We start from the raw sequence: 21,562 nt of genomic DNA on the forward strand, positions 1-21,562 counted from the left end.
GGACAGGCTGTGGAGCAGCACAGGTAACGCACGACAACGGTGCTAAAATAAAATAAAAATCCACTGGACAGGCTGTGGAGCAGCACAGGTAACGCACGACAACAGTGCTAAAAATAAAATAAAAATAAAAACGAAAGCGTTAGCAAGCTCGTTAGCTTGCCAACGCTGATGAAAGTTAGCTGATAAAAGTGCTCCGTCGCGATGTTTCGACCGTTAAAGGTCTTCTTTAGGCGTTGGAGCACAGTGAAAAAGTAAAAAAAAAAAGTAAAAAAAGTAAAAAAGTCTTGAAAAAGACTGTTAGTTCAAAGTCCAAAGCAGCAGGTAGCAGTCTCTGTGTAAACAGTTCCAACAGAGAGCCAAAATTCTGATGCAACATCTCTTGCACATCACCATATGAATAATATGAACACACTCTGCCATATTACTTAAACACATAGTTGGGTTTTTCCCCGCTTCAGAGTGGCAATTTAAACTTAATTACAATGACAAATGAAGGAAGAGAGGTGAAAAAGTTAACAATACAACAAACTCCACTTTGTGGCATTGCAAAATGACTTCAAATGTTTTGTGCTTATCTACACTGTGTCTTTGTATATGTGTGTGCGTTTTGTCTACGTGTGATTTCCTGGTTGCGTGCCTGCCTGTCTCTCTCCTCGTCAGTGCCAGAGGGATGACTCAAGTTGGCAGCATTTCCATCTTATTAAGGGGCTTTTGATTTCACTACAGAAGCCAAATGGGACGGGAGTTCCAAGGAAATGTGTATGGCGATGAAAGACAGACTGCATGTAATGTGACTGCGGGCTAAATGACAAAAGGATTTGACTAACCACTTCAATCTGCATGTGTCTCTTTGCTTAAGCCGAGCTGTGTGGGATGTGTGTGTGTGTGTGGTCAGTGTGATGGTACAGATGAAGATTAATTGATTAATTCATGCAGTTTGTAGTTTTGAGTCTGTAGAAAAAAAGAGTTCTGCTCTTACCTTTTGACTGGTATGCTTTCGCTTGCGTCTCTTGGTTGATTTTGGTTTGTTAAGGCAGTTACTCAAAAGCTAATATGCTGATTTCACACAAGTTGAGCCCTTTTACACAAACATCTTGTTTCTAATTCCTGAGTGTCCCCACAGTTCCCAGTTTTATCTGGGTGTAATAAATGAACGGGAGCAGCCTGGGTTTGGGCCACCAAAGCTTCAGTGAATGGGAAAAGTGACATTTAAGCCTTTTTTTTCCCCACATATGTAATCTGGACAGTAAATGTTCCATGAATAGGACAGTGGTGTGTAGGAACACCCCACATTACAAATAAATGAATGAGAATGAAGTAGTAGTTGCAGTAGCTATTTTTCATTTTGACCTGAATGACACTCCCACTTTGGTCCCTTTGAGTTAACAGCATGGTGAGGTCCCCTTGGATACTAGTGCTCAGTTCCATCTGTAGCCACTGCCATCATACATATCCGCTGGCAGTGCCTATGATAATCTGCTCCTTTAACCGCCCACTGGCAATGGGTATGATGATTCATACCTTTACCACCATCAGGCATACCCTGTGGTCATGACCACCAGGCATTCCCTATGGCCATAGTTATAGCCATCAGATGCTCATAGGTACCATGGCTACAGCCATCAGGCCCACTGGCCATATCTACCTCCAACAGGTGTGCCCACTGGACATGGCTATGACAGTTTGTGCCTTTCACCATCATCAGACATGCCCACTGGCTGTGGCCTATCATTTGTGCCCACTGACCAGGAATATAGCCAACAGACTCAGGCAACAGCCATCAGGTGTGAAAGCTGACTAAAGCCCCTTTCACACCGGGGCTGCTCCCAGTTGCGTCGTGCGTTGTCATGACTACACCGCGTGGAAGCAACTCAGTGCCGAGACGATGCAGCTCGGCGCCACAACAGCGCAAGGGGTACAAAGGATGACGCAAATTGGGAAAAGGGGCTTAAGACTACAGCCATCAGGCATGCCCACTGAACAGGGCTACAGCCAATAGGCTCTTAGTACTTGGTTAGATGACCATTTGTGAACAGGAGCAGCGATGACCAAATGATGCATCATGAAGCATTTGTTGTTTTTTCAGAGTCCACTAGAAGGTGATGTCTTCTTAAAACAGGGTTCAAAGCAAACTGAATTAAACTAACCAACATAAAAACTACTACCATCTAGTGGAGCAATTTAAAATACACAGCAAATGCTTCATGACCTCATTTGGCCATCACTAGCTGTGAATGTGTGTCTTCATTGAGAACTTCAGTTCAAACAGGAAGGACATCTCCTTAAAATGTCCACTTTGCCAACCTTGAACAACTGGGAGCAGCTGAAAGCAAAAGAACAAACGTGCATTGGGGAAAAAGGAGTCAGTAAATATTATAATACTTTCCTTATTTATTTTTATCTTCTCCAACATGGGCCTTGGGTGCTCGTGTAGTTGACATTAGAGGAAGATATTATCATTGTCCTTTCAAAGAAAAAGATGGATCCTTCATTTTTGGCCTCCCGCAGAACAGTAACTGTGGAGGCGGCCGACCTGCATGGAAAGTGCTTAAGTAACTTTCATATCTGTGTGCTTGTGAGACAGAACTTTGCTTTTAGTCAGTTTTATACCATGGACACTTGTACACATTCACACAGAGACACTCTCAACCTGAAGCATTAATATGTGAACATTCTGAATGAAAGAAATAGCAGAAACCACATAATATAAGCATCGGGAAAGGCAGTTAAAAAAGAGTGCCTATAAACAGATTGGAGAAAAGTAAAAATGCAAAAACAAAACAGTATAACTGCTGTTCCATGTGATGCTGCTGCATTCATTTAGCATTTGCATGAAACAAACCACTGATGAGAGAAGTAAGACAGCACAATGAAAACATAAAAAGACAGAGTTTAATAGGCTCACTCGTAGGACAAAACAGTGATGAAAAGCAGAGAAGATGAAAAGGTGGACTGAAAGAGAACTCTAAAAACCAAAAGATCAGAACAATGTAGGAATCCTAAAACTGTAAAAGATAAGACAGCAAGACAGACAATGAGAGGAGACACTAAGAGAGATATTTGCCAGCATGGGTCCCTTTTTGATGTGGATAAAACCAGGCGGGATACACGGAGCAAAGATGAGCTATAGACAGATAAAGCCAGAGCTCAAAGAATGGATGATCGACTGGAAGAAACAGATTGACATGAAACGGGATGAATGGTGCTGAAATTTGAAGAGATTGGTGTTGTATGGCTGGGGGGGCCTGGCTGCTGGTTTGTTTGCCTTTTGTTTCCTCCCAGGTGGCATGCATTTGGGACTGAGTGGCTGTGTTGCTGAGGCTGTTAGGACTTCACCCTGATCACCTGCGACTCGTCAGGACTCACAGCTGAGGTGCATCTGGAGGGATTGGAGTATGTTGGCATTTAAGACTGAAGTGCACAGTGTGCATTTGCCAGAGACTCGACCTTGTGACCAGACGGGTGAGATCGTCGTCTTGGGAGCCATCTCATCAGCAGCGGACGCTGAGAAACGTCCAGGTTTGATGCACGGTCTGTGAAAGAGGAGAGGGTGAGGTCTCACGCTCGTCAGCACACTTCCTGAGGTACGTTGGATTTTGTGACTAACAGTTATACAGTCAGTAAATGTGGTGTCCCTCACACCTTATTGTATTGAGCTGTATGTTAGTCATGTATCAGCTTCCACTGCTGTGGTGATTTGTGAACGAGATGTTCCATGCCTGCAGGTTGGAAGCTGATCAGTAATCAAGCCAGGAAGTGTTTGCTGTTTGTACACCTTTAAGTGTTCTGTGTGTAGAGTGTGGACTCACATAATGGTTCCTTCTTTCACAGACTCGGTTGTTGCGGCCACCTGGGGGGTGTCGGCGGGGTCCTTGGGTCCGAAACAGCTTCTGGCTCCGGACCGTTAGCGCTGCTGGGAGCGCACCACGCCAGACCGCACCTTTTCTTATTATTATGATCACTGTTATGTATTAAATTCAGTTAGCCTTTGTACCGTGCTCTGCTTATTTCATACTGGGTCCTTCAAACGCTGGTCGGTTCTCCGAGCTGCGTCCGACACATAACAATTGGAAAAGGATGGAATGGTGGAAGGACGGATAAAGAAATGAAAGCCCAAGTAAACAAAAGAAGAAATACAATTGTACAGAGAAACAGAAGGGAAAAGTGGACAGAATGTAATGAGGAGAAAGTGATTTGTGAACAGAGCACAGTGAAGCAAGCAGAGAGACGTGGTGAAAATTAACTGCGGCACTGCAGGCACAACCATCTCAGGGGATGAAGAGAATGAAAGAAAAACTGTCATATTTGGAGAGAGATTGGCTATAATGGTTGAAAAGTTCTTCAGGTGGACACAGATCCATGCTGAGCCTACGCGTGGTGTCCCTGATGTGAAAATGTTTTTATGAGGCTTCTGTCAGTGTGCAAGTGAAAAACATCAACCCTGTTTTGTGCACAAGTTGCCTGAGAGTTCCAGTGTGGAAAACCATACCCTGGGTAAGTCAGACTAGGAAATCAATTTGTACTCTTAAAAAAAAAAAAGGAGGGGTGGGGGTGTAGAATTTGATGATGGGAGGAGCTATACTTTGATTGATACTTGTCACTCATTTTTGTGTGAGAGGTAAAACTCATTTTTGAAGTACTGAAAATGATGCTCAGCATATTTATGTAACGTTGCTACATTTTCAATCACATCTTCTTCACCAAAGACGAAAAATGCAGATCATCAATCATGGATAAGGGAAATTATGAACAAGGACCAAGTTGGATACATGGAGTGTTTTTGGAACATTTGTTTGACCAGACATAAATTATTGGTTGTTTGGATCAGCAGTTTCAGTTAAATATATCATATAGCAGACAAACACAGATTACACAGTGATATTTGAGAAGTGAAATGAAGTTTATAGGATTTACTGAAATTGTGCAATAATTCTTTAAACAAAATTAGGCAGGTGCATAAATTTGGGCACCCCAACAGAAAAAAATGCATCAATATTTAGTAGATCCTCTTTTTGCAGAAATAACAGCCTCTAAATGCTTCCTATAGCTTCCAATGAGAGTCTGGATTCTGGTTGAAGGTATTTTGGACCATTCTTTACAAAACATCTCAGGTTTGTTGGTTTCTGAGCATGGACAGCCTGTTTAAATCACACCACAGATTTTCAAAAATATACATGTCTGGGGACTGAGATGGCCATTCCAGAATGTTGTATTTGTTCCTCTGCATGAATACCTTAGTAGATTTTGAGCAGTGTTTAGGGTCGTTGTCTTGTTGAAAGATCCAGACCCGGCGCAACTTCAACTTTGTCACTGATTCATGAACATTGTTCTCAAGATTCTGCTGTAATTGACTGGAATCTATGTGACCCTCAACTTTAACAAGTTTCCCAGTACCTGCACTGGCCACACAGCCACACAGCATGATGGAACCACCTCAACATTTTACTGTAGGTAGCAAGTGTTTTTCTTGGAATGCTGTGTTCTTTTCAGCCATGCATACGCCCCTTGTTAGGTCCAAATAACTCAATTTTAGTTTCATCAGTCCACCAGCACCTTATTCCAAAATGAAGCTGCCTTGTCCAAATGTGCTTTAGCATACCTCAATCGACACTGTTTGTGGAGTGTACACAGAAAAGGCTTCTTCTGCATTACACCATCATACAGCATCTCCTTGTGCAAAGTGCTGTAGAGTTGAACGATGCACAGAGACACTATCTGCAGCAAGATTATGTTGTAGGTCTTTGGAGCAGATCTGTGGGTTGACTATGACTGTTCTCACCATTCTTTGCTTCAGCTTATGTGATATTTTGTTTTTGGCCTGCCACTTTGGGCCTTAACTAGTACTGTGCCTGCGGTCTTCCATTTTGTCAATATGTTCCTCAGTGGAAACTGACAGCTGAAATCTCTGAGATAGCTTTTTGTATCCTTCCTCTAAACCATGATGTTGAACAATCTTTGTTTTCAGGTCATTTGAGAGTTGTTTAGAGGCTCCCATGTTGCCACTCATTAGAAGAGATGCAAAGAGGGGAAACATTTGCAGATGGCCACCTTAAATACCCTTTCTCATAATTGGATTCAACTGTGTAAGGAGGTCAAGAGTCAATGAGCTTACCAAACCAATTTTGTGTTCCAGTAATTAGTGCTAAATGTATTCAAATGAATAAAATGACAAGGGTACCCAAATGTATGCACCTGCCTAATTTTGTTTCAACAGTTACTTTCTGTAAATACTACAAACTTCATTTCACTTCTCAAATATCAGTGTGTTCATCTGCTATATGATATATTTAACTGAAATTTCTGATCCGGACAACCAATGATTTATAAAGAAAATTCATGACAATTATCAGGGGTGCCCAAACCTTTGCATACAGCTGTACTTAATCTTAAAACCAGGCAGTCGTTTGGTACACAGTTTGACAGTTAGTAATGTGGAAGTGGTAGACAAGTATGAGGCAATGGCGAAGTCCAAAAAATGAGCAACGTTCAAGAACACTGAAAGACAAAGTGCAAGGGGCTGAGACAAAAGCGAGGTCCAAAAAAATAGTGTGGTCATACACGGTCGAATACAGGAACAAGACTGGAATGAGGGTGTAGCACAAGGCAATGGGCACAATGAACTTGTAAAAACATGCGAAACACAAAGGGCTTCAATAACACAGATGGTGATTAGGGAAATGACACAGGTGTATTAAAACAATCAGGATGGAGGCATGGCAAATAGTAGGGACCCAGACCAACACCAGGCAAGAGTGTGCTGTCAGAGAAACATAAAGCAGACCGAACCTAAATAAAAAATAAACCCAAACACGATTCAAAGAAAATGCAAAAAAACCCAAACAACAACAAAAACACACACATGAAATAATCCCGCCATGTGAAATGAACAAAGAAACAAACCAAGAAAACAAGGTAAGATCTGAAAAGAAATCATGATGAAAATTAAAGCTGGACCAGAAATTAGGACAGAACCCAACACATAGCTAAGTTATAACAAACAGATAATAGAACCAGTGACTAAAGTATAAACAACACATCAAAGATTGGGGCAACACAGTAGATTAAAGAGTGGGAAAGCAGACACAGAGTGGGGAGAAAACAAAAGACAGGGGCAGAACATAACAAACATTAATTCCATGCAGTAACGGAGAACAGAATATTTTAGAGGAATCTTTGTGTTACAAGCACCAAATTTGACAAAATTACTCTGTCGGCAGACATTACTCTTGAAAATCAGATTTTCAAATTAGCAGCCATTTTTTTAAGATGGCTGCCAGGCATGGAAATATTTTTGAACTATGTTGAATCCAAATTTTGACCAAAGCCATTCCTCACCTCAAAATGACTTCATCATGTCAAGTTTGCCATCTACCAATATGTAGACCTGGTTTTGATACCCAGTCACGCTACTCATATGTATCTGTGACTCAGTTCAAGGTCCCTATTCTTAAAACGGCTGCATTCATGTATCGGGCTGTACTGGGCTGTCCCATTTCAAAAGCTCCTTCGAATTTGGCCAACAAATGCAGTCTTGAACCTCCTGAAAACAAAGGATAGAAAAGATGTATCCCTCAAGGCCCAAACAATCTAAAGAGTAATTGCATAATTTATTTCCTCATGACAAAATGGTTGGTAAATTCAAAATTTTTGGTCTCAGTGTGTACAATTATAAATAAGCAATATTTGGAAGTAAAGTATAAATAAGTACTGAAAAATGATGACTAAATTACAGTTACAGCCACTGCCCTAGTTTGCCGCATGGAGCTGTCAAGCTTGCCAGGCAACAGAGGGCAGGGCAGGATAATGGCCACAGTTGCAAATCCTCCCTGGACTAGACCATCTCATTTCAGAATGCTTGTTCGGCCTCCACGGTCTCGGAAGGCCAGATCTTTGTTGACAGCAACATTCGAAGGATGCAGCCCTGAATTGAGACACAGTATTTGGAAAGGACACTTCATCTGCATCATTGCAATCCAACCAGATGTAAATGGGGACCAGCCTTGGCTGGGGTACAAGAAGAGGTTCTTATTTGTGCCCTTAGTTGGACTTTTTCTCTCCGATTGTTCTGTCTGAGTTGTTTTCATTAGTTACTTCATCCAAACCATCAACATGTTTATTAGACCCCTGTCGCGGCTCGTCTTTTTGGTCTTCTCAGGATGTCGTCTTTTAGATAACACAAACTAATTGCAAGTGATATGCTAGAAAGAGGACACAACACTTTAGAATAATTCAGCCTTAAGCAAGATAAAATGCACAGAGTTTTTAAGTTTATTTAAGCCTTCGACACAAAGCTTAGACAAACTGAGTCCTCTAGAGAGACTGAATATGACAACCGCGCTCGTCTATTTATTGGAGACCCACGGGCATTGCTCCTCCTTCAACTTTTTTATTTATTTCATTCCTAAGACATGGTTTTCTATTGGAAGCGTCCTCTAGTGAACCCTAAGCAGGTGTTAGGCCATTATTTCAACGTGACAAACGCTCCCATTAAAACATGAAGGATTTACAACTGATTTTTTTAAAAGACCTTCAGCCACAGGTGCAGCTGGCCTGAGGCCCCCTCCGCACGTGGCCTCAGCCACACGTGCAGCTGGCCTGAGGCCCCTGCACGCGGCCTGCGGGAAAGCACCTAAAAGGCCTTGGAAAGCCCCTGACAGACTAAATGACTAATAGAGCCCCTTTTTTTGGGTTGAACACCTGCTAGTTCAACCAGAGGACATACAGTTCGGATCAGGACACTTGATAGTTCATCACAGTTCAAATATGGACCTAAAAATTCTTCTACAGTCCCTCCTCTGGGACTCGAAAGAGTCCCATTACATCAACTATACTCTTGGGTTGTTTACTGACAAGACATCCTCATTTGTGCATTGCAATAAAAAAAAAAAAACACAGCACTCGACTTACTGATAACTCTGGTGCGGATATGAATATCAGTGATACTTCACACGGTAAATATATTGCAGTGCAGGTGAACCTACATACTAAGGCACAAGGTGAGCAATTAGCTGGATTATATCAACGCAAGGTGATATTCAAACATTGAGTTTTGGTGTAATTCAAGGCACTTAAAATGGCCACATAAAACAAGTTACATCAACCTCTTAATCATGGCAAAGTAAAGGCTTCACATTGACATCAGTGCAACCACTCATCTTCTGGCATCTATTGACTCACTCAACCAGAGGCTCCAACCCATTATACTTGGTTCTACATATTATTTTGTTAAAGCGTCACACATTTATTATTTAAATGCATCAAATAACCCCTACGTTACCACTATTTAGTCAACCAATCAAGTAACTATTCTAAGGTTAGCGCAGCTATGTCTAGTTAAATGATAAACACAATAAATGGTTTCCCTTCATGTCCGTCCTTAAGTCATTTGCCTTAGTCAATCGTATAATGGTTTTCATTATAGGCCATTTCTCAACATTCTCCACTTTGTTTTTCTTCTTTTTCAGCTTGTTTTCTAATGCCCGTTTTGGCCAGACACCAAATTTAGGCAATGCATGTCTCTTGAGGCATGCTATAATTTAAGAAAAAAGGGGTCCCTATGGTGCATCTTTACTACTAAATCTACAAACACGCCGTGTAAGGGTCCCCTTTTTATAACTTTGCAATGTGATATCTATGTGTATGCATTTAGCTTTATCTGTGTTACGCAGATGATGGTAAGGACAGACATTTACCCGACCTTCGTTACTAACATATATCCTTCTTTGTTTTATTTACACTCAGATTTCTGAAACCAGTCCGCAATTCAAACTCAAGAACCAAGATCATAGTCCGTGTTCAGTGCCATTACGTCAGTCCGCGCTCCTCAGCATTTACTCAGCATCTGAAGTTTTGGGAGAAGTTGGGGAACATGGGGAGGTTGGCCTTTCAGGGGTAGTGGGGGAAGGATCAGGAATTCTGGCTTTCAGACAGTTGTGCAGTTCTCTGATGGATCTTTCCAGCTCCTTGTGCTGCTTGGCCAGGTTGTACAGGGCCCCCAGAGAATTCTTGCCCACATTCAGGGTGGTGGTGGCCAGTCCTAGCTGCTCCCTTTCCATATGCTCCATCATGCTGGCTAGCATGTCCATACTAGACTGAAGACCACACAGTGGAGTATGGAGGCCCTCCTGAGCACAAGAGATGTTGGCATTGTCACGGTGTATCCTGAACAGGTATGCAGCTGTCTGACTTAGTTGTGGCATGATTTCCTCAAATAGCTCATGGGGAATGTGATTTGTGAGGGGCAGGAGCTGCTCCAAGGTTTTTGGAACAGACTCTTGTGGAAGACGAAGCTCTCGAACCAAGATTGCCATGTCTTGTGGGGTGACCATGACCAGATTAAGGTTGTGCAGTCCAGGGGACAGGAAGTACAAGGGGGAAGGCATTTCGTGTGTGGGGGGAGTATTGTTGATGTCGCACAGGCAAGTGGTTGGGACACTCTGGGCATTTAGTAGCCTGTACAAAGCTCCCCTCTGTCCTGGTGGGTGAGTTTGGCTAAGGTCTACCCCTGCTGATCCTCCTCCAGAGGTACTGGGCTGATCAGAATATCTCTCCTGCCTTGGGGGTGGAAAGCTGGGGACAGGTCCTAGCAGTGAATTGGGTCTAGGATGCACTCGGGCGGTTGCTGCATATGGCCGACCTTGGCTGCCTCCCCTGGAGGGTATCGTTGCCCCTGGCACATGTGACTGTCTCCATGGCATCTGCGGAAGGGGTGTGTTCCTGAGTCCAAAGGGTCCTTCAGGTGATGGTGGAGTCCTCGGGCCGACTCTTGCTGCAGGCAGATTCTGTGAAGCCGTCATCGCCAGGTGCTGGAACGATGAAGATCCTTCTGTTGCCAACTGGTTTAGCTGCTGGATGGAAGGCGGCTGTGGCGACCAATCATGTCTCGACCATCCCTCCTGCATATCCTCTTCTCCAAACAGTTCTGAGAGTCCAATCAGACTTGATAGAGGCAGATCAGGCATAGGTCCCTGATCAGGGGAGTCTGGTCTCTCAGCCATACTCCTGTGTCCTAGTAATATACATATACGTTCATTATTACAGCTCCATGTCATTCTTTCAGATATTGTCTATCCTATCCCTCATTTTTGTGGGTGCATGTGTGTGAATGTAAATGTGCGTGCATGTCTTCTTCCTCGTCTACAATATCACCAAGCACGGTCCATCCCAGTCCTCCCTATCTGGGGTGTACGCCACAATATTAGGGAGCTGGGGGCTGTCGGGGAGGATAATTGGTATTTCATCCATTTCCATATATTCTGGTTCTCTGTCTGTTTCGTTTGTGCTTTCTTCTAGGGCTCGGATGGCTAACAGTGGGAGCTGTCCTACTGTGGATGAAAGCAATTTATTGACCAGAAATTTTATCAAGGGAATACCACAACATATTACCAGCAAGACCGCCACCCCTGTTAGTGCCAAGATTACACCTATCTGGTATAACCAGTCTTTCCATGATATCCACCCTCTCCTTAGAGTCCCAAACAGTGAAAACAGTGGGCCAATATTCATTCCATTCCCTACAATGTATCCAGAATCGTTAGTTTCATTTCTCCCTCCTATGGAGTTACTTAACAGTTCCTGTTGCATCTCTTCAAGTGTGATTAAGAGCTCTGTCAAATTTCCGTCTTCCCCTGTACGCATGGGAATAGCTGTGCAACATTCGGTGGCTTTGATCATAATACAAACTCCTTGTTCATCAGCCATCATCATCTCAATAGCTAATCTATTTTGCATTGTCATTAGCGAGGTGGCGTGCAGTTGTTCGGTTAAGGCTCCTACTGCTGCCAATGTCCAGTTCAGGTATCTTTGTTGATTATACCACAAGTAATTAATCCACTGCACCTCCTGGAACCTAGAACGGATTTTTGGAGTAACCCCGAACAGAGCCAATGCCCATCCCCATTTATCCGCATCTTCATCTGCTTTAACTCTGCTACTGTCTATGGCTTCTAACTGTCGGGGTATCCCTTCTGGTATCCCGTTTCTTACTGTGATGTTGTAGTCTGTTTTAAACGTCATTATTCCTCTTTTCTTACGAAGTTTCTGTGGCATGGGTTGTATTGAATTTGGCATTTCAATTACTGTTATAGCTCCTGTGAGCATCACAGGAGCACAAAGGCCCTTCCAATTAGGGGACAGCGATGACAGGAGTTTCCTTCTTTGTCCGCATATCCAAAAGATGTCAGCTAAGGGTACCGTTCCCTTAGCTAAATTTGGAGTAGATACCCATGAAGCATGGGTGAGATTCAGTCCAATTACCGACCCCCCTGTGGCCGGTACTATTTGTTCACACTGTATGCCTGCTGCTGGCAGGGTGTGACAGACGGTAATGTTCCATGCTGTTTTGGCCGGTTTGTATTCTTGCTGCTTTTGCATACACTGTATGTGGTGTTTTGGCTGGGTCGTCCCTACCTGCCAATCACTTATGTATTGTGCTACTAAGCCTTTAGCTATACAGAATGGGTGTATCATCCCTTTCTCTATTTTAATCATAGGTGGAACGGTTCCTTCTGTACTTAGGGGCACTGGACAAAGTTTACTGTCGGCAGCATATTTTTCATCACCTACTGCCATTTTCATAACACATTGTGTATAGCATTCTGCTTGGTCTGAGTTATGTTGGGGACTCCTATAACAGTTGTTGATATCAGGTAGGGGTTTAGCCTGAGGTATCACACCTTTCCGGTGACAGGCTATGCAAGGCTTTTCACTGATCTGCCTAGCCGAAAATTTCAACCATTGGTAAAATAAATTGGTCTTCAACCCTTGTGTGCGGGCTAGGTCTGTACTGGGATCCCATCTCCCTAAGTGACTGCTTGTTTCTAGGCTTCTAATTGTCCTCTTTTTCCTTGGTTTGATTTTTACCCATTTTGTGGCTTCATGTACTGTAACAGTTACGTCTTGCTTGGTTTCCCTGCATCCTCTGTTATCACAAATTACCTCTATGTTGAGTGTTCCCTCCTCTTCACATTTGATGCTAATGGCTTCGCCTAATATGTAATCCCCCAGCTTTCCCTGTATTCCTATGTTCTTGTAGGCTTTTGATTTAATGTATACCAAATTATATGTTTTTCCTGTGTTTAGAATGCCTTGTTTAGCTGCTATTGCGGCCATGGCCACGGCACAGTCCGTTGTATGTTTTGGATGTCTATTTTCTCCCATACTGACCACCAGTAGTATTGTCAATCCCTTGAATAATTCCTTAATCATTGCTCTGATGACTGTTGAGATGTGCTACTAGATGTGCTACTAAGTGAGCCGTCACTAGATGAGCTGTCACTAGGGATGTGTGGTGTATCTGTGCTTTGTCTGGGTTGTACTTCCTGCGGTTCTTCTGTCGGTAAATCTACTGAGTTGCTGTCCGAGTCTGATGTCTCCTGTGGCCTGTCTATCTGTCGGTCTGTATTTCTGTCTGTCTGTTGGCCTACGTCTCCAGTTGTCTCTGAGTCTGCATCTGAGTCTGTCGCTGCTCTATCTGGCAGGGATCCACTACTCTCTGAAGCTGTGCGTCGTCTTTGTTCAATCAGTCTCTGTGAGCGCCTTGGCCGGTGTTCGCCTGGCTGCAGGGAGGCGTGGCCTTCCCTCGGTGCTTCTTCTGGCTGCAGGGAGGCGTGGCCGTCCCTCGGTGCTGCTGTAGGGTCTCTGGCTTCTCCTGCTTCCCCCCTTGGCCCGGCGGCTCTGCCAAGACGAGCTTGCCGAGGCCGCAGGGGCGCTGGGCCACCAACCCTACAGCAGTGGTTTAAATGAAACCGTGTCCTTACCGTCTACTTTGACTGCTGTACGTGAGGCAAGAATAACTTTAAAAGGACCTTCTCGGCGGGGCCTGTCCCACTTCTTTTTGAACACCTTGACGTAAACCAGATCACCAGGCTGGATGCTCTGATTTTCAAGTGGAATCTCTGCTTCTCTGTCTTCTGTAGCACCTTTGACCTGCAAAAAGATAGTTTTGTGTATTTGGGTTAACTGTCTCAGATAATTATGCCATTCGTCTTGTAGCTGCTCCAGCGATGGTCCTTCGTAGGGTCCTCTCAGGTATGGAATAGGCATCGGCCGACCTGTAAGAGCTTCAAATGGTGTCAAATGGGTTAGTCGGTTAGTTTGTGAGCGCATTGACAATAAAGCAAGCGGCAACGCATCCAGCCAGGTTAGTTTGCCATTGCTGTCTGCTATGATTTTTGCTAGTTTGTTCTTTAAAATGCCATTAGCCCGTTCCACCGCCCCATTTGATTGGGGGTGATAAACACACCCAAACTTCTGTTTGATACCCAATTGTTTGAATGTTTCTTGTGTAACCTTGGCTACAAAAGCCCTACCGTTGTCAGATGAGATAGTATCTGGAATGCCAAATCTTGGAAAGACATCTCGGCACAAGAATTTGGCTACCGTTTTATGGTCTTGATTTGCAGAGGCTACTGCCTCAATCCATCGGCTGAATCTGCATATCACTACCAAAACATATCTCATTCGTTTAACTCGATTTTCAGCTCCCATGTCTATGAAATCCATCATAAGATGTCTGAATGGCCCATCAGGGACCGGAATGTGGGCTAAAGGGGCTGTGAATGATTTCCGGACATTGTACTGTGCACATACCTCACACTCATTCAACAAACGGTCCACTGTTGCTGCCATATATGGTGACCACCAGACAGCTTTTAGTTTGTTCATAATTTGGACTCGCGAACAATGATCGGGTCCGTGGGCCCAAATGATTGCATGTCGTAATAAATTGGTGGGTAACACAAAATGTCCATGACTACTGCGCCACAGCTTGTCCGCTGGCCCCTGACTGCGTGTCTCAATAGCGCCTCGTTTAACCCACATTCGTTTTTCTTCTCCACTGGCCCTACTTTGAGCCACTATCAGTGCGTCAAGTGAAACCAGTGGGGCACAATCTTGGATGGTTAGCAGGGGAAACATATTTTCTCCTTGTGCTCCTTTGCGAGCTGCGTCATCTGCTAGATTGTTACCTTGAGCTATGATGTTATTATTCTTTTGATGACCTGCACATTTAATGATGGCTACCTCAGACGGTAATTGGAGAGCTTGTAACAGTTGGGAAATCGCTTCTCCATGAGTGACAGGGGTGCCATCTGCTCTCAGGAATCCCCTTTGTTTCCAAATGTTTGCATGTACATGACATACGCCATAAGCGTAGGCTGAGTCTGTGTAGATATTAACACGTTGATCTTTAGCTATCTGGCAAGCCATAGTTAAGGCTTTGATTTCTGCCAGTTGGGCTGAACAAGGCTGATCAATTCCTTGGGACTCCAGTAATTCAAAGGTCTCGCCATCCGTGTTTAGTTTAACAATCCCCATACCCGCATGCAATCCCGCGGCATCCCAAAAGCATGAGCCATCCACGAACAGGGTTAGATCTGCATCTATGGCGTGATTATACAAATGTTCTCTGGCTCTCAAAAATTTCTCTGTCTCTGCCACACAGTTATGTGGAGTACCATCTAACGGTGTGGTCAATTTGGTGGCAGGATTCACCGTGTGACAACGTTGTATTGTTATTTCTGGAGCGGACAACACAACTTCATATCCAGTGCGTCTAGCTTGTGTTAAGACAAAACGTTGACTGGTTAGCAGGGCATGTAACTGATGCGACGTGTACAACGTTACTGCATGTCCCATGATTATGGATGATGCTTTTTGAAATGCAAAGGCAGCTGCTGCTAGACCCTGATAGCATGGTGGCAATCCTGTTTCAATGTTGTCAAGCTTAGTACTATAATAGGCCAATGGTTGTTTTCCTTCATTTGTTTCCTGCATTAGTACAGCACAAGCATATCCAGTTTTTTCAGTAACATACAAATGGAAAGGTTTCCCATAATCTGGGTTACCTAACGTGGGAGCAGATTGCATGTCTGTTTTTAGGGCCTCAAAAGCTCCCGTTGCCTGATCTGTCCAGACGAGGAGAGCTGCATTGCTTGTTTGCCCCACTGCTCTAATCATGGCACGCAAAGGTGCAGTTTTTATAGCATAATCACAAATCCACGGCCGACTGTACCCTGCCATCCCAAGGAATGAAAGCATCTGTCCCACTGTTTGGGGTTTGGGAGCCTTGATTATAGCCTCCACTTGGCTTGGGGCTATACATCGCGTGGTCCCACACAACTGTCTTCCCAAGTATTCTACTTGTTGTTTGCAGAACTGCAATTTGTCCTTACTTACTTTATGACCTCCATCTGCCAATGCATGCAATACAATTAATGAATCTTTTTCACACTGTTCTTGAGTCTCTGATGCAATAAGGAGATCATCCATATATTGCACCAATGTACTGGGTATGTCAAGGTGTTGTAAATCTTCAGCCAGGACTTTGTTAAAGATGGCTGGGGACAGGTTCAGTCCCTGAGGTAGCCGTGTATACGTTAGCTGTTGTCCCAGAAATGTGAATGCAAACAAATGTTGTGAGTCTGGGTGCACAGGCACACTGAAATAGGCTGAACACAGATCAATTACTGTGTACCATTTTGCTCCAGCAGGGATGCTTGATAGTATAGTATGCGGATCAGGTACTATAGGTGCATCCATTTCTATTATTGCATTGATAGGACGCAGATCATGTACCAGCCGATACTCTTTGGTATTGTTTTTAGGGATAGGATAGATAGGAGTATTGCATGGGCTTGCAGTTTTTATTAGAACTCCAGCTGCCATTAGTCCCTTAATTACTGGTTTTATGCCTTCAATAGCCTGAGGTTTTAATGGATACTGCCTTTGGTGAGGCAGTTTTGCTCCCGGTTTTACTTTTATTTTTACTGGTAAGGCTGTTTTTACTAGTCCTACATCCGTTTTGCTTTTGGACCACACCACTGGTGGTATTTGCTCTAACAATTTCTCTTGTTGGGCCGATAACACCATCTGTCCCTCTGGTCTAGGATTGAGCTCCACTTTTTGAGCTATAGCCTCATCATTTACTTTTAAATTAATTCGTATAAACTGCTGGTCTTTTGACAGATGTACTTGTGGACTTTCCATGTTTTGCCATTCTTCAACTTCTGAGGCTGTCTTTACCATTGGACCTAGGTCATGGGATTCGTACTTTTCTGAGACTAAAAGGGTCACATGAGGCATGGCATTCGGCACTTGATACCATTGTTGTTCAGCTGAAGTTAGCTTGACAGAAGCTGCGGCCCCTTGGGGGCCTAAATAAATTTCTGTGGTGGTTATGTGAAACAGCCGTTGATTCATCAATGCATCCCAGCAGCATGCATAGTCAGTTTGTTCTTGTTTGGCATCGAACATCAGGGTGACATGTAAAGGTAAACTAGGTGTATATACTGCTTCATAGTGTTGTTCGGCCCAGGGCTTCCATTTTTCCCATTGCAGTTGAAGATTTGAATTTTCTGGTTGTAACTTCAGCCAGTATACCATGGGTTGCACAGGTCGGACCTTGTTTTCCATGTCCATAAGCACCATAATGTTGGCGAGTGCTTCGTCAGGAAAGTGTATTTGCAGTCCTTGATGGGTACACACTATCTGGGTTTGTAGCTTACATAAAATGTCTCTTCCCAGCAAATTCACAGGTGTATTTTGTGAGTATAACAGGGGTGCTTCAATTGTTTTTCCTGCAATCGTTACAGGAAGTGGGCGTGTAAAAGGTATTATTTGAGTTTTCCCAGAGAAGCCGATGGTCTTAATTACAGACCCAGAGAGGGGGAGATGAGCGCCCATTTTCCCTATGCAAGAGTATGTTGCCCCTGTATCCACCATGAAAGGGAAATCTCTGTTTTGTATATTAACAGTGACGGTTGGCTCTTCCTTAGGTATCATCGAAATAGCCAATGCCACCGTTTCCCCCTCTGTCTTCTCTAGGCCTCCCTATTGCCAATAGGCAGAGGGTCCAACCCAAGGTCGGGCCGGACAATTTCTCATTCGATGTCCAGGTTGTCCACAGCTCCAACACTCATTAGAGGGTTGATCCCCTATTGGGGGTGTTGGTCCCATAGGCGGTCCCACTTGACTGTTCCTGGGAGCTGAGTTTTGGAATCTGCTTCCAAATGAAGGTTGGCGAGATCCTCTTCGCCACCCTCCTCTTTGACCTTGAAAGTTCCGTGACTCTCCTCTCCACCCATGACTGTAGATGGGTCCATTTCCGGGTGTGCCAGTGCTATGGTAGTGATAGTGATGCTCCACTGGTGCCGAGACTTCTCCTGCAGCAGTGCTCCCTGCTGCTCCTTGGGGGCTCTGTGTGGCTGTTACCACAGGTGCCTGTATGGTGGCAGCAGTGTTTGCCGTAGGGCCTGTGCTTGCCGACTCAGAAGGAACAGGGGTCATCATTGGTGCCTGGGTCTTTGTTTTTTCTTTCTTGACTTTGGTTAGCTCTCCCAACTGCATCTGCACCAATTTTTTCGTCAGGGATTTTGCTGCATCTTCTTCTTTTTGTTTTTCTTTCTTGTAGATTTCAAGATGGTGACAAATATGCTCAGAGTATAAAGCCCAATTCATTTTTGATAGTCCCACAACTCCATCTAGGGCTTTCTGAACCTCATCTGGTAGAGCCTTTTTTACAGTTATTTTAAACAGGATTTCAGTTGCTGGAGAATGGTTCCATGCATTTCCTGTTTCCTCCGCCCATCTTTTCTGGAATCGGTGCAGGAACTTCTTTGGGCACTCTTCAGGTGTCCACTCCTCATCATCCAATTTAGAGGGATCCAAGACCTCAGGGTACTTTCTTCTCAGTCCTTCCCACATGGAGTTTCTATAGCGATTAAAGGGGACTTCATCATGTTGATTTGTGCCCATCATTTGTGTTAGTCCAACCTTTCCTGCTAATTCTTCAGTGTCATGTTTTCCCATGACATGCATTAGCAAGGCTTTTATGTCACCTAAAGACAAGGTTACCCCTGCAGTGCCTTCTTCTAAGGCAGTTATCCATCTCCCAGCTCCTTGGGTGATGTCTGGCAGTCTGTTGGCCAGCCCCACCATGTCTGTCCAGCTCCATGGGGTATACACATGATGACCATTTCTAACCACCAATGGGCATATGAGGTCTTCGTCCTCCTCTTCTTCTGTGCGGACTCCATACTGTCTTCCAGATCGAGTGCGACTGACTGGTTCCAGGCAGTCCATCCAGTCGGTTATATTCTGTTCTAAAGCCGCTATGTCTTTGGCTACACATTGTTGTCTTTGCCTGAGTCGGGCCTCTTTTGCAGTCTCAATGATGATCTCACCAGAAATTTTTCGGGTGGGTGGCTCTATAATGTGATTCCCTTGATTGGGCGTCGATTGTTGTAATATTCTTCTTTCCTCGGCGTCCCTATGTCTTTGTATTCTTTCCTTCGCTAGCCGAAGTTGCTCAGCTAGTTCTTCATTATCTCTTCTGGCCAGATCCAGTGTGTCACAGAAGCTCTTGTGCCACTCTTCGGAGCCTCTATAGCCTGTGAAGGTCCAGTCGGCTGACTTATGGTGGGAGGGGACGGTTTTCAGTGGACCTCGATGTGCAGGCGGAGCCTTCAGGTCTCTCTCTTTATCCTCGTCTGCCTCCGTGTCACTGTTATTTGTGGCCCCCCCTGCTGGTCGTGGTGTGCGACCACTTACTTTCGGACTTGGAGACCTTGTATGATCCATTTGACAGACTGAGGACCTGTCTCCTTGTGGCTCTCGAGCTTTTAGTGTCAGTGTGAATTTGCCCTCCACATCCATGCCTTGGTCCTCTTCACGAGTTCCTAATACAAATTGTCCAGCTGTCTTCCCCATATCATGACGTTTATATGGGGGTGGCTCTGCTTCCCAGCTCGGTGCACTGGCTTTAGTCTCTTTGGATCTTTCCTCTGTCATTTTTTCTCTTTTCTGCTGTAGCCTCTGTGCTTCCTGCTTGAACAAGGCCAAAACTTCTTTTTCTTCAGTGCGTTTTTTGTTGTTTTTTACGTTCTTCTGCTGATCTTTAATTTCTTTTTTCTGTATTTCTACCGCAACTGCTTCACACATCACCGGATCAAATGATCCCACCAAAGGCCATTGCCTGCCCCCATGTGACCTTTTGTGCCACTTTCTCATACATTGGTTGGCCTTAGTGCGTTTTCCTGGATATTTTCTTAGTACTAAGTCTAGCGGGGTACTTTCCCGACCTTGACCTTGAGAGTTACCCATGTAACCCTGACAAACGCTATGTGAGGTGTTTCTATGGTGTTCTGGTAGTCCCTCAGGGGCTGTCCTGATCCAGACCAATAACTTGCTGGCTGTAACACCTGTTTTGTATTTTAAACCCTTAAAAGGATTAAATTTCCAACTGCTATGCCCGTCTTCTTTTTCTTTAACTAAATATGAAAATTTACCTGTTTCCCACCGAACCTTCCTTGGGACCACAGTCAGAGTCAACCTAGGAAACAGTTCTTCACCTGGATCGGTTGGTAGTGTTACTAAATGATTTAATGGTATGCTAAGTTCTTTATTAGGGTCAGCACAAAGCAGCTCCAGCCACGGGGTTAAACCCTGATGCCACAGACGTCTTATCAGCAGCTCCCAATTAATTAGAGGGAATTGTTCTTTCTTTTGCTTCAGATTGATTACCTTAGTAATCTGCCATAATTTCTGATTGATCTCTTGTTCGTCCTGCCAATGTTCTGCTCCTACCCTGTCAAAATAGGTCCTTTCCAGCCAAAAATGTGTCCTGATTCCCTGGGTTTCGATGTCTCCGTCAGTCAAGTAATGTTCTGGGAGTATTATTTCATCATCACTTAAGTCTCCCATCAAAGACTGTCCCAAGCATTGATCAGTCTGTCAGCTTTTTCACTATAATCTAAGCTTTAACTCTTTTGATTTATAACCAACTTTATTTATTTAATCCTCTTACAACCCTAACACCTCCTAATGTCTTTGCTCCCGACTTTCTATTTCCCTTCTAATTTTTATTATTTTTTTTATTTTATTTTTTTAACTTTCTGCTTCTCGTCTTTTTCTGCTATGTTTGTTTATTAGTTTTCTCTCTTTGAAATAATATCTACCTTCTCTGTATTTACATAGCACTCTTCTCCTGTCTTTTTCTTCACTGCCTCTGTTTCACACTTTCCTCTCTGCCTGTCATGCACCTCCCAAGTCCTCCTGTTGGGTCTAAATACCTCCCCCTCGTACTCTTTCACATTAATCTTGTATGTCAGCCAGCCTTCAAGTTCTCACAGCTTTACACAGATTACTCTCCACTCTCCCACACACCAATCTTCAAAAGCTTTATACACAAAAATTATTAAAAACAACTTTCTATATATCTCTATCTAGACTTCTGCCACTTTTCACTCCGCGGCTTTAAACAACCTTTTTATTCACTTAACACCAATGTGTTCTGTTTAAGCATGTATCTCTTCTTCACGTTAGACAGCTTCTCCGGCGCTGTCAGCAACTTCATATATTACTTTTTTCAAGCCCTCTTTGAGCGTACAATATTTCATTTACTTCTACGCCTTACCGCGCCTCGCGTGCGTATCCTGTGCTTAATATATTATTTTCCACCAGCTCCTTTCTGAGCATACAATATTTCATTTACTTCTACGCCTTACCGCGCCTCGCGTGCGTATCCTGTGCTTAATATATTATTTTCACAAGCTCCTTTCTGAGC

At 43.9% G+C, this 21,562-nt stretch overlaps 1 protein-coding gene across 4 annotated transcripts in view; it reads left to right on the forward strand.

Annotated features, from left to right (window-relative positions):
- grid2 (glutamate receptor, ionotropic, delta 2) overlaps nucleotides 1-21,562 on the forward strand; it is a 2,248,146-nt gene that overhangs the window by 199,808 nt on the left and 2,026,776 nt on the right. The gene's annotated exons all lie outside the window — the stretch shown is intronic.

This window comes from Thalassophryne amazonica, chromosome 5 (genome assembly GCF_902500255.1).
Source record: "Thalassophryne amazonica chromosome 5, fThaAma1.1, whole genome shotgun sequence".
Classification (NCBI taxonomy): domain Eukaryota; kingdom Metazoa; phylum Chordata; class Actinopteri; order Batrachoidiformes; family Batrachoididae; genus Thalassophryne; species Thalassophryne amazonica.